Source organism: Heterocephalus glaber, unplaced genomic scaffold (assembly GCF_053883595.1).
Source record: "Heterocephalus glaber isolate CG9 unplaced genomic scaffold, H.glaber_assembly_v1.0 deba00001463, whole genome shotgun sequence".
Classification (NCBI taxonomy): domain Eukaryota; kingdom Metazoa; phylum Chordata; class Mammalia; order Rodentia; family Bathyergidae; genus Heterocephalus; species Heterocephalus glaber.
The window spans coordinates 9,904,463-9,916,940 of NW_028258310.1; the positions used below are offsets into that span (position 1 = coordinate 9,904,463).

The 12,478-nt window shown below is 53.7% G+C and overlaps 1 protein-coding gene across 6 annotated transcripts in view; it reads right to left on the reverse strand.

Moving 5' to 3' along the window:
• Synpo (synaptopodin) overlaps positions 1–12,478 on the reverse strand; it is a 53,183-nt gene that overhangs the window by 17,739 nt on the left and 22,966 nt on the right. Inside the window, exon 1 of one of the 6 annotated variants that reach the window (XM_004854430.3) lies at positions 11,394–11,547. The exons of the other annotated variants lie outside the window; for them this stretch is intronic. The gene's annotated coding sequence lies outside the window, so the exon portion shown is untranslated. Of the gene's footprint in view, positions 1–11,393; positions 11,548–12,478 lie in introns of those variants that run through there. 6 annotated transcript variants of the gene reach the window in all.

Consider the following 12,478-nt stretch of genomic DNA (forward strand, 5'->3'; position numbering starts at 1 on the left):
AGCGCAAGGTCCCGAGTTCGATCCCCTGAACAAAAAAAATAAAAAATGTTGACTACTGAAGGATGAGCGCGCCCACATCCAGAGCCTCCCACCTGCACACTCGCTCCAGCATTCGTCCCTGTAGTTGACTTCTAGATTCATCTAGATTCTAGATTGGGGATCTTGAGGGTGGTTCCCGGAGGAAGGGAAGAGAGGGAAGAAGGAAGCAACCAATCTGTGGGCGGAGAAGGAGATGAAACCTCCAATTGCTGTGTTAGACCTGAGAGGCAGAATGCTTCATGAACTTCCTCGGAGGCACAGAACTAAGAGTGAAGGGAACTAGGAGCAAGCGACCTGGAATGCTGCATCTGCCCTAGGTCTGCAAAGATGGGGATGTGCTGGCTTTCTGAGCAATGCGGATGCCCCAGCAGAGGCTGGAAGGCCCACAGTAGTCCACACCCCTCACATCCCAAGTCAAGGCCAGCCCAAGAGAAAGGAGCCTGGGCAGAGGAAGGCGCCCAGCGGGCCTGCTTGGACCAATCAGGAAGGCTCAGTCGGCTGCGGGGCGGTTACGTAACCGCGCCCGCCGCTGCCATCTGTCTCGGCGGCTTCCTTCTCTCGGAAGAGGCTGCGGCACAGTGAAAGCGAAGGCCAGCGCCCTGCGGTAAATTCCCCACATTCCTTCCTCACAGAAAAATAAATAACCTGAGAGAAGAAACGCAGATGGAATGATGAGGACAGCCCGGGCCCGCAGGAGTAAATAGCACGCAGAGGGAGCCAGGAACGCAGCGCTGTGTCCAGCCGAACTGGGGGCGCCTTTCTCGGGGCGTCGCCAACCCCGTCCCACCGGGCGTCCTTCCGGGTCTCGGGTTTGCCTGCATCAGCCCAGGAAGGCTCTGGGAATCCCTGGTCGTGGCCTTAGCGAGCGGTCACCGGGGCCAACCTGTCTCGCCCGGTGCGTTCCGTCCATTAGTCAAGCCCTGCTAGTGAGCACCTCCTTGTGCCGGGCAGGCTTCCTCCCAGGATCGCCACTCTTATCCTCATACGCTGGGAGGGACTGCGCTTATCTCCATTTTACAAATGAGGAAACAGGCTCAGAAAGGTTTGAGGATTCACCAAGGATCTGGACGGGGAGTGGACTGCAAGTTGCCAGCTCCTTCCCCTCACTCCCATTTCCATCCAGCCTGCCCGCCGCTCCTCCTTTACCACATCCAACCAGAGGCGTGGCACATTCCTCCCCTACAGAGGCTCAACTTGCTGGGCTGCCTTTAGTAAAGCACTTCACCTCCCTGAATCTCAGTAAGTAATCCTCAGTAAGACAGGGATGAAACATCTGCTTGTCAGAGTAGCTGCTGAACAAATGAGATGCAAAAATGATATATAAAGTGTAAACTGGACACTCCTACGGGGAATTTAACTTCAGCCTTGTGCACAAACCCACTCCTGCATAACTCTATGAGGCTGGGGCTCTGTTTTTCCTTCTCTCTCTCTTAGCCAGCCCTCCCTGGATCTGGTCTCACACCTCTGCTCACAAGCCCACACTGCTCAACACCTCCCTCTTTCTCCCCAGACTCCTACCTGCACAGGGAAACTCAGTTCGGACCTCTAGCCAAAGCGCTGTAGCAGACAGGACTAGGTTCAAATCCCTAAGGCTCTTGGTGCAGCAGGGAAGGAGCAACCTATGCTGGCCGTGCAGCCAGAAGGGCGCCGTGGCTCTGCATGCTGGAGGCTTCTGACCTTGCCATGCCTTCTCCACTGCCAGTCACCCTGGTGGCATCTCCTGCCAAGGAGAGGCTGAATCATCCAGACTTGCCCTCTCCCCTCAAACTACAAGAGAAGACTGGAGGTCAGGCCATTTGGTTGCAGTGTTTGTCCTGTCACAACTGGGATGACATTGGGCTAGTCCCTGAGCCACTTTGGGCCTCAGTTTATCCTTTTGTTCAAGGCAGGGGGATTGGATGGGACCAATGAATCCCAAAGTGTGGTACTTTCACCCTTCTAGTGGAATCAGAAAGGATTTTGGGTGGCACTCTGACATTTAAAATCTTAACAGTTACGTAAGTTTCAAATGAGTATTGGTAAAGAAATAACAAATCTGTGGTCTCGGGTATATTACTCTTTGATGTTTCAGTAATACAATTAGACAATGTAAAGAAAATAAGTACGGGCAGTGCATGGACTCATTCATTTAACTAATAGTTATTGTACATCAACTAAGGGCCAGGCACTGTTCACAGCCAGGAAGAGAAACAGGCAAAAATCTCTGCTTGCACTCCAATAGGGGATCAAGATAATCAATAAACAAGTCAGCTGGTAAATGCTGACACGAAACATAAAGCAGGGACAGGAGACATAGGGACTTCAGGGTCAAGAAGTGTTTGCCAAGGTAAACATGGTAATCAAAGTCATCCTTGCTAAGAAGGCACAGCTGAGGGAAGAACTGGGGAAGGTGACAGGTGAGGCGTGGACATGTCTGTGGGAAGAACAGCCTGACAGAAGGAGCAAGAGTGAGATCCTAGGCGGCTACACCTGGCAGGTTTGGGGATGGTGCTCACAATGTGCAGATGGGACACGAAGGAAAGTGGGTTCTCTTGTGGCCCTTCTGCTTCTGATGTTTGGGATCCCCAGCCCTTTGCATTGTAACCATTTGTGTTGCCCCCCCTTTTTATTACTGTTTCTAAATTGATTACACAGATTAATGGGTTTATATCAGAAGATTCTTACATGCACATAATGTACTTGAATCATTTCCCCATCACCTTCCGTGCCCTGTCCTCCCCCTAGGCTCTCCAGAGACCCCAGCCAGCAGCGGCACATCCTCCTCCACACACAGTCCCTCGCTCAGAGGTGCTGCTTGCTTCCAACCTGCACTACCCACCACAGGCATGCGCAGGCATGATGACTCCAGGGGCGGGACATTCGAACATGTGCACACCGCATGCCTGGTGCCTGCAGGTGTGCGCATGGAGGCACACCATGCTCATGTGGCAGGCGGGGGCAGTGTGCACGTGCATCAGATACACACCTTGTGGGAGGGAGCTTGTCTCCTTCCCTCCAGCCTGCCTATAACTCAGTTACCAGACGACTGTCTGTCGCCCTGAGGGCACATACTACTGCAGAAGGGGAAATTCCTCACAGTGTGGTTTTAAATTCATGTCTCCAGAATCTCTGCAGCTCAGCCATAGTCTCTCTTTTCTAGAGGGATATTAAAATCTTACAGCTGATTTAGCTTAAGTCCCAGGGGACCATTTTGCTGGGGCGTATGTCCTCTTTCCTACCCCTCAGGCAATTTAACAGAATAAGCCCTCTAAGGTGCCTAGCACAGACAGTATCCATTAGCAGTCACTACCAGCAGCCTCAGTCTTCAGTCACAGCCTCCCCAGCTTTGTTCCTTCAGAGCAGGAGGAAAGGACCAGACTGGGAGTGGGAGGCCTGGGTTTTAGCCTCAACCTGTTTCCAGCTCCACGTGGAGCCTTGGATTAGTCCCTTCTCCCCTCCTACCCAGACCAGAAACTTTTGGTGCAGCAGAATCCTCAGGGAATGTGTTCAACACGCACATTCCTAGGACCACAGAATGAGCATATGCTCCCAGAGGGGTTCTGATGGACAGCCGGGTTAGAGACCCACTGGCCTTTAGAACTCACAATCTTATAAGTTTATAGTTAGTGAACACATAGGAAAATGCCCAGAACGTGGTCTGGCATGACTCCATAATGTTAGTTAAAAATTTAATACAATATAGTTATACACATAATTACGTAGTAGTGGGCCAGGGCCATAGCTCAGCAGCACAGCACCTGCCTTGCAAGCGCAAGATCCTGAGTTCGACCCCTGATAGCCGCCCCCCAAAATATATATATAGCTATATATCATGCCTTGAGTATATACAACAGCTTTTATGGTTTTCCTAGAACTTTTCATCCATCAGGAATAGAAGCCAAGCAGGGAATGTTATACCATTTTACAGACCAGAAAACTGAGGCAGAGAAAGGCCAAGGAACTGGCTCCAGACCTCACAGCACACAGACCTTTGTCTTCCAGCCAGAGACCTCAGCACAGCCTTGTGAGATGGGCCACCTCAGGGCCTTATCCACTCATCCCACAGGGTTTGCGTTTCCAGCCCCCTGTGTAGCTAACCCTCCATTTCAGGTTCATGAAAATTCTGGATGCACACAATTTCCTCAGTAACTTAGGGTCACTAAGAATGGGTCAGCCTCAACCAGTTAATCTCCTGCAGGATGAGGTTCTACTCACTGTGAGGTGCAGGGGCTCTCAAAGCCCCCATGCTACATACAACCATTTATTCCACATAAAATGGCTGTTTTCCTCTAGCCACTCTGAGTGCAATCTGATCACAAGCTACAGCAACCTCTAGCAAGCCTGTTATATGCTGAGCGTCAGCTTCCTCCTCTGCAAAAGGGTCTCCTAATTTTCGCCCTCCTGTGTGGTTGCACGCGTCAGCTTATGCGTGTGCACAGTACCTGGCATCAGGCCCTGCACATATGCTGCAGTGATGGTGAGGCACGATTACTCTTTAGCTGACGTGAGTTTCTGGAAGGCAAGAACGTGTTTCATTCATCAGTGCACCCACTCCTGGTGCATGGAACATGTGCTCAATAAATGGTGCTAATAAATGAAATGATTTTGCCAAGCCTAGCTGACCATGGTATCTCATGACTCATTTCCCAGCTGGAGGACAGGTATGCCCAGGACCAGAAGAGATGGCTGATGGGTCCTGAGAATTTACTTCCTCTGTGCACTGCCATGGCAGTCATGAAGGCCGGGAGGCTGTGGCCCAGGAGCCCTGGACATAATCCTCTCGACTCAGAGGCATTAATAATCCACTAGTATGTTCCCTCCTCACTATCCTGAGATGCTAAGAATAGCACTAACTACCCCTTCAGGGATTTCATAGGGAAGAGGGCAAGACACCAACACAGGGACAAGAGGAAACTTGTCCCTGGGCTGTGGCCTGTCAAGTGCCCTCCCTGAAATCCCACCTTCCAAACTCCTATGACAGAGGACCCTGGAGACTGGAGCTGAGAGGGCTTAGAGGTCACCTGAGAAGATGCCTCCCTCCCATCCTCCTCTCCTCTGCTGACAGTCCTGAAATCTGTGCCTTGCTACTCATTTTGAAGAGGAGGGGATGAGTGACTACAGTGGGTAGGTCCCCTTTCACGTTTTCACATGTAAAATTGGAGTGGGAGGAAGACTCCACAGGCTTTAATTTTTTTAAGTTTAAAAATGACTGGCATTCCTGGGCACTGGGATTACAAGTGTGCACCACCATTAAAAAAAAATGGGGCCAGTTGTGGTGGCACATATTTGTAATCCCAGCACTCGGGAGGCTGAGGCAGGAGGATCACTGCAAGTTCAAGGCCATCCTGAGCTACATAGTGAGTTCAAGGTCAGCCTGAACTTCAAACAAACATGACTGGCCTAGAACAATGACTTAGGTATCCAGGAATAACCCAGGGATGTTGTTAAAATGCACATTCTGATGTAGGTCTGTGTGGGACCTGAGATGCTGCATTTCCAGCAAGCTTCTGGATGCAGCAGTACTTCATCCACAGGCCACCCTTTGAGTGCAGAAAAACTAGGGTATTCCTTATCACACAGATGGGGAACCTGAGGCCTAAAGAGGAGAAGATATACCCAAGAGCAGAGAGCAGAGCTGGGCTCAGAAAACAAGCATCTAGACTGGCCGCCAGGGCTCTGCCCTTGGGGGCTTTGGTGGCTGCAGATCCCGGCCCAGGAGCACGCCCTCCCCAGCGTGCATGAGGCTGCTGGGCCAGCATCACCCTCCCCGGAGGCAGGACACATCATGGGCAGAGGAAGAGATGCATTCTCCATGCCATCATCCAGGAAGTGGCTGGGTGTGGAGGCCACTGGTGTCACCATCAGGCTTGGCATCCAAGGGAATGAAGAAGGCAGCACCAGCCTCCAGAGCAATGCCATGGAGACAGCTTCTTTCCAGCATTCCTCTCATACCCTCTGGGCTCCAGGTCTGAATGACAACCCCACCAGCTCATGCCCCACAATGCTGCAGCTTCTGTTGTGTGCCTCACTCCCCTCACACTCCACCCCTCTACTGAGTGCTCAACATTTTCTCACCACAGGGCCTTTGCACTGACTGTTCCTTTTGCCTCGAGCCCTTTCTTCCCATGCCCCTCAGCTATACCTTTCTGACTATACTTCTTATCTTTCAGCTCTGTCTCCAGTTTTCTCTGCCTGGGAGGTCACATCCTCCAGGCACAAAACCCTGTGCCTCTCCTCCAAACCCACATCAGATGTGCAATTCCATCCATGTTTTCTTCAGTGTCAGTCTGCTCTGTCCCTGCAGGGCAGGAACTTTTATTGCACCCATGCCCCTGTCCCTAAGCCATAGCTTGGGGTTTAGCAAACATGTTCGGACTGAGAGAAAGACCAAATGAATAAAACACTGCTCACACCTTCACAGCACAGTCTCTCGCCTCTGCAACTCCATGTGACCCCATTCAACCCAGAGAAGCTGCACAGAACTGAGATTCTCAGGGTGATCTGGCTCCAGCCCTCTGCTCTGCTATTCTGCAGTGGCCTTTGCAGGTCTTGCCACCTCTCTAAGCAGGGTCTCCACAGCTGTTTGTCAGAGAAGGAATCTGGGAAAGGCTTCGAAAGCTGTAGGGAGCTCTTATGAACATCACTGCTCTATGAATGCTCGAGGCCCACAGAGGGACAGTCCCTTACTCAGGACCACAGAGTGTGCAGTGACACCAGACCTCTCTGGTACAGCTGAAAGCCAACAGCTGAGCTTCAGGCCCACCCAAGTTCAATGAAAGCACCATCTGCCTGCAGGCCGGGCAGGGAGGAGGAGGGAGAGAAGAGGGCGGCTGGGAGCCTTCAGCCTCAGGCCTAGAGCCAGAGAAGATGGGCGGGGCCCAGCAGGAGACCTGAGCAGGGCCTGGCAGCTGGGCATGGGGGGAGCCAACTGGCTTGGGCTGGGTGGTGGCATGCTTGTCCCTCATGCGCGTGACAATCTATTTTTTAATAGGTACCTTCCCCATCCTCCAAGTCCTTGTGTCCTCCTAAAGAGCCCCCTAGATTAAGAACCACATCCTGGCTGAGGTCAGGGCCACCGTGGGGCTCAATAGAAGGGTCCCCCAAGTCCCATTTCTCCATGGAGCTCCCAAGCATCAAGCAGTCCAGAAGGCAGAACAGGAGGCCCAGGAATGAAGGGCTCTACCTGTCTGTGTGACTTTGGGCCAGTACCTGGGCTCTTTGGCCTCAGTTTCTCCAGTGTACACAATGGTACAGGCATGCCAGACTTTGTAAGAGTATTCCGACTTGGCATCCATGCAAGCTTCACAACAGTAACAATGCTCACTCATCAGGCCCTGGCAGGGCCTCCCATGCCACAGTGCCCACAGGCACACTTAATCTCCCTGACCTACTCTTGGGGAAAGAGCAGAAGGGAAGAAAAAGATGGAGCTAGTTCAAACACTCCGAACTCTGGACCTCAGATCTGGGGAAGTTCCTCCTTCTAGGATCTGAGGACAAATTATTAGGATTAAAGAGGAATGCTGCATGCTCCTGGGCAGGTGGCTTGGCCTCTCTCTAGGTCTCTGGTACTCCACCTAAAGCAGGAGAGACCATGCTGTGCAACAGTGAGTTCATAGTCTTTGGGGCCAGACTGCCTGGGTCTGCACCTGGGCATTGACCAGCTCTGTGACCTCTCTGGAAGCCACTTATCCAAGCTCTCTGTGCCTCAGTTTCCCAACTACAGAATGGTGATATCACTAATAACAATCCTTATCTCTTGGAGTCATTGACATGGAAAGAACATTCATAGCACATAGTAACAAACTATTTTTTTAGGTAACTGTGGCATTTTCTTTTAATCTATCAAGCACTCTTCGTCTCTGAAATATTTTATTCTAGATGAGTAGACACAAAGGTCTCAGGTCAGACCACTGTCCTGTTCATGGACTCATCTAGATGCCTTCTTTGACATCTGACACAAGAGGTCCAATGTTTTTAGTGTATACTGAGCTCTTTCACACCCATGAACCCCCTGGGTCCTTACTGCTCATTTCATGGCAACTCAGAACTGAAGCCTGGGGCCCAAAGGTAGCAGGTACTTTGCCCAAGACCAGCAGCCTGTTGGCCTTTCCTGAGCATTTCTAGGCCCTTTTCCCGTTGCACTGTGCTCATCCTTCCCACCCTTCCACAACCTAAACCTGTTCCTGGCCAAACATCAAAAAGTAATTTACACTGAGACCTGATGAGTCTTGGACAAGAGTCCATCTCCTCAAGGCTTCCTATTTTAACACAGATCAAAACACGATAATAGTATTAAGAAATGGGAGCTCATTTTTAAAGCATTTATCAACTCATGCCATTTTCCTAACAACAATACAAGGGTCTATTAGTGTCTCTATTTTGTAGATGAGGAAACAAAAGTCCAGGGAAGTTACATAATGTGCTTGAGGTCTCCCAGCCAGCCAGCAGGGAAGCCAGGATCTGGGTAGCAGCCGTGAGGGGAGAAGTGGTGAGGGAGTAGATGGACTTCTGCTCCACCTGCAGCACCCAGGAAGACCGGAGGGCAAGGCAGGGTCATGGAAGCACCACACTGGCCTGCCTCACCAAGTGGAAAAGATGAGGCCAGGGTGGTGGAATTCGAGGCAGCAGCCAGTTGGTAAAGATTTCATTCCAGAGAGAGGGCTTTTTGTAAGCCTCTGGAATTACAGGGCCTGGGGGCTGTTCTCATGTTGACTCCTCCTCTGGCCACACTTGGGGCAGCTGAGCCCCAAGTCCAGGCCCAGTTCACAAAGGACTCTGCTAACTCCAGAGCCTCCCCACAAGCAAGCCCAGCCACTCCCCAGACCAGATTTCTGGCTGAGCCCCTGAGCCCCTTTGGGTCTGCAGTTTACAGCTGGGGAAGGAGGGGGGACACCCTTACACCCAATGCCCGACCCCTCCAGCCCTAGGTTAGACCCCTTCCCACCCTTCCTCCCACCAAATCATTCCTGTTGGTCTGAGCTTCAGCTCTGGATATGCCTCCTCCAGGAAGCCTTGAGCACCCTTCAAATAACACCCCGACCTGGGCCGCACTGTCACTTCCAAAGAGAGGCCCTCCTGAGCCACCTTACCCAAAGCAGAGCTTCCACGTGCTTTCCAGCCTAACAGCAGGACTTTTCTTCGTGCTATTTCTATCTCTCTGAAATGATCTTCCTGATTTATTTACTTCCTTTTGTTTCTCCTGTCTTACTCCCTCAATTAAAGTGCAAGTTCCTTGAAGACAGGGACCTGTCTATTCTGCTTACTACTTACTACTGTACCCCCAGTTCCTAAGCACCCACTCCACTCCACTCCACTGCACACAGAGATCTATACAGAAGGAGGGATCCACTCAAGGTCACACGGCAAGTGGCAGAGGTCAGCCTGGCACTGCAGCCCAAGCACTTGGCCTGTCCCCACCCTGTCTCCATTGGCCCTCAGCTGGCCTATCCAGCCCCTGCCTCATTACCATGGGGCCAGAGCCTGGGAGCCCTTGCCAAAAGTGCCCCTCCACTCTGCAGGGGGCTCATGATGCCCCAATCTAGGCAGCACTCCCTGCTTCCCCGCAGTCCCTCCCTTCCTGGTATCAGCAGCATGATAATCTCCTGTCTGGAAACCTGGGAGCTGCCCTCAAGGAAAAGGTGCCTTCCAGGCCAGCCCCTGGGCCTAGAGGTGTGTTCAGCCTGGAGGAGGCAGTCCTGGGGGCTGATGACCTCCTCTAGGGCTATGAAGTGCCCTCAGGGAAACACCTGTCAACCCTGGGGCATCAGGTGGAGAAGGGATGAAGAGAGGCTCCTCCAGTGCTTCTCCCTCCCTCTAGATGCTCCAGGGACACATGTGCCCTCCCATTATCCAAGAGGTTGCTCTTTCCCAGGGAGCGGGCTCTGCAGTCCCTACCCACACAACCACTCTGGGAAAATCTCTTGCCTCGGTCTCCACAGCTGGAAAACTGGAGATGAGATAAAATGCTGACTGAAGAGGCCAGCCAGGACACAAGCACCTGGATGCCACAGGTTTGGTCCCCCCCCACACACCTTAAGGGCAAAGTAGAGAAGGACAACAGCTGTCCAGGGAGGGAATGCGTTAAAGGCCTTGTTTTAATCATCAAATGTTGATTCTAATCATAACTTATTTTAAGTGCTAGCTGGAGGTGGGGACAGAGGGCTGGCCCAGTGCTTGAAAAATGGGGGCTGCAAGCTAGGGTAGCACAGCAGCAAATGATATGCTGGAAAAAGTTCTTTGAACATCAAATTGTAGTGATCCCAGTGCATCCATTGTATGTATAGAGAGAGAAACTGAGGACCAGAAATGAGAAGGAACCAACCCAAGATCTCCTGTGGAGACTGAGGCAGGGAACAGCTCCTTCGAGGGGTGGGCTCACCCTACTGCCTGAAGCAATGTAAGAAGGGAAGGCAAATCATCGGTTTCACTTTCCCCCTCTGCCCCCGTGAGGGTGACCCCCAGAGTCCACCCTGTCAACCCTCTCTCAGGGAGCCAGAGAGACCAAGGGTCTTGATCCAGGACCACACAGCCCGTTGGTTTAGGCCACTGTCATCTACCAGTGAGAAGAGGTTGGGAGGGAGGAATGGGACACATGTCACTTCCCCCTCAGCTTTTGTCCCTTCTAGAAAACCCAGACATGGAACACAGGAGGGTCCCTGTCCCTAAAAGGGACCTTTCCCCCGCATTCCTCAGAGGTCCTGCCAGGGCCCTGGGTGGAGCCTCCCATCCCCCACCCCACACACCTCGCGGTCAGAATTGAGCCCTCCGGTCCTTGAGTCTCGAGAGCCTCGGTCCCTGCGCGAACGGGGCAGCAGCTCAGGTGCCCTGAGAATCTGATGTGGAAAGTTCAGGAGTGTCCCCTCTCCACAAGGCACCCTGGAACGGCCTCGATCCCCACCCCCCGCGGGGCTCGGCCCTGCCCGGCCCTCACAGCCAGACGCAGTGTAGGGACAGGTAGGGCACAGGCCCAGCCCCGGCGTCCCGCCGTCCCGACAGGCGCCCACTTGAGTCCCCCAGCACGAGCCCCACCACCGTTCTACCGGACCAGGCACTCCCCACTCTCCCAGAGCAGACTAGGGGTGCAGACCCCGGCTGTGGCCCCCATAAGCCGGGGCTGCCGGTCCGATCCGTTAGAGGAGAGGGACGCGAGGGCTGGAGTCCCTGCCGCTCCAAAGAGTGGCTTCCCATGGCCAGGGAACCCTCCTGGTCCTGCGCCTCCACTGCACGGGTGGGGAAACTGAGGCCCGGAGTGTAGAAGCAAGTTGGCAAGGTCACCCTGCGCGGGGCCTAGAGCCCAGCGGTGCCACCTCCTCTAGGCGGTGCGGGCAGCTGCGCAGGTGGGGAGGCGAGGCCAGCGCCCCTCACTCACTACTCACCTCCGGCAGCCGCGCAGTCCCGAGCGCCCGGGAGCCGCCGCCCCCGCACACCTGGCCGCCCGACTCCGCGCCCCGCCCCGCGCTCCTGCGCAGCTGGTCCTCGTCGCCGCCGCCGCCGCCGCCGCAGCGGGAGCGCCGCTGGGGACCTAGCGGGAGAGCCAGGCCGGCTGGCCCGGCGCCTCAGCCACTCCCCCCGCCCTAGCACCGCCCCGCCCCGCCCCGCCCCGCCCCACTCCGGGGTGAGACTCCCCTCCGCGGCCGCCTCCAGCCTGCAAGCCTATCCCTGACCCTCCCTCAGCTCTAGATGGACTCGCTTCTCTCCGCTTCCTCATTCGTCTCTGAATCTCTAGGTTTGTCGTTCTGTCTTGAACCGTCTGTGCGTTTGCTCATGCGGTGTGTCACCATCTCAGGTCCCTTCTTTTTTTTCCCTCCTTCCCACTGCCAACCCCTTCTAATCTACCTGTGGATCTGTCCCCACAGGTGAAACCACCTCCCACCCCAGATGCAGTGCCCCAACTCCTTCACCTCAGCCTCAGTGGCCCCAGTAACTCTCCTTTGGAAGGAGCCTGAGCTGTCCCTTGACTTGGTTAGTGGCCTGGGTGGGGCCCCGTGCCCATCTTCCCTTTGAAGGGGACACCACTGACACTGAGCTGGAAACACCCCTTTCCCTGGTAGTGTCTGTGCACATCAGTCACACAGGGATGCTGGTAAAAGCCCATATTCCCACATTCCCCAGACCCTCCCACAGGGAGGGGTCGGTGGTCTTGGGAACAAGACTGCTGACAAGCACCGTTCGCACCCCTAGCAATTCTGAAGCAGGACCACGCTTGAGAAAGTGGTAGCCTTGGTTTCCATGCAGTTTCCCTGGTCTCGTGGCTTCTACCAGGGTGGTTTCACACTCATCTGTCTTCTGCATCAAGAGCATTGTTTAGGTTTCTGCTACAGGAAGTTAGAAATATGCTGATGCTTGCCCACTCCACACTCTGAAATATGGACCCATGGGTGTTGGGGTTGAGGACATTCCGTGTCCCCAGTGAGTGGGCTCAGAGGTACAGGTCGGTGACCGAGGAGACAAGCCCTCTCTG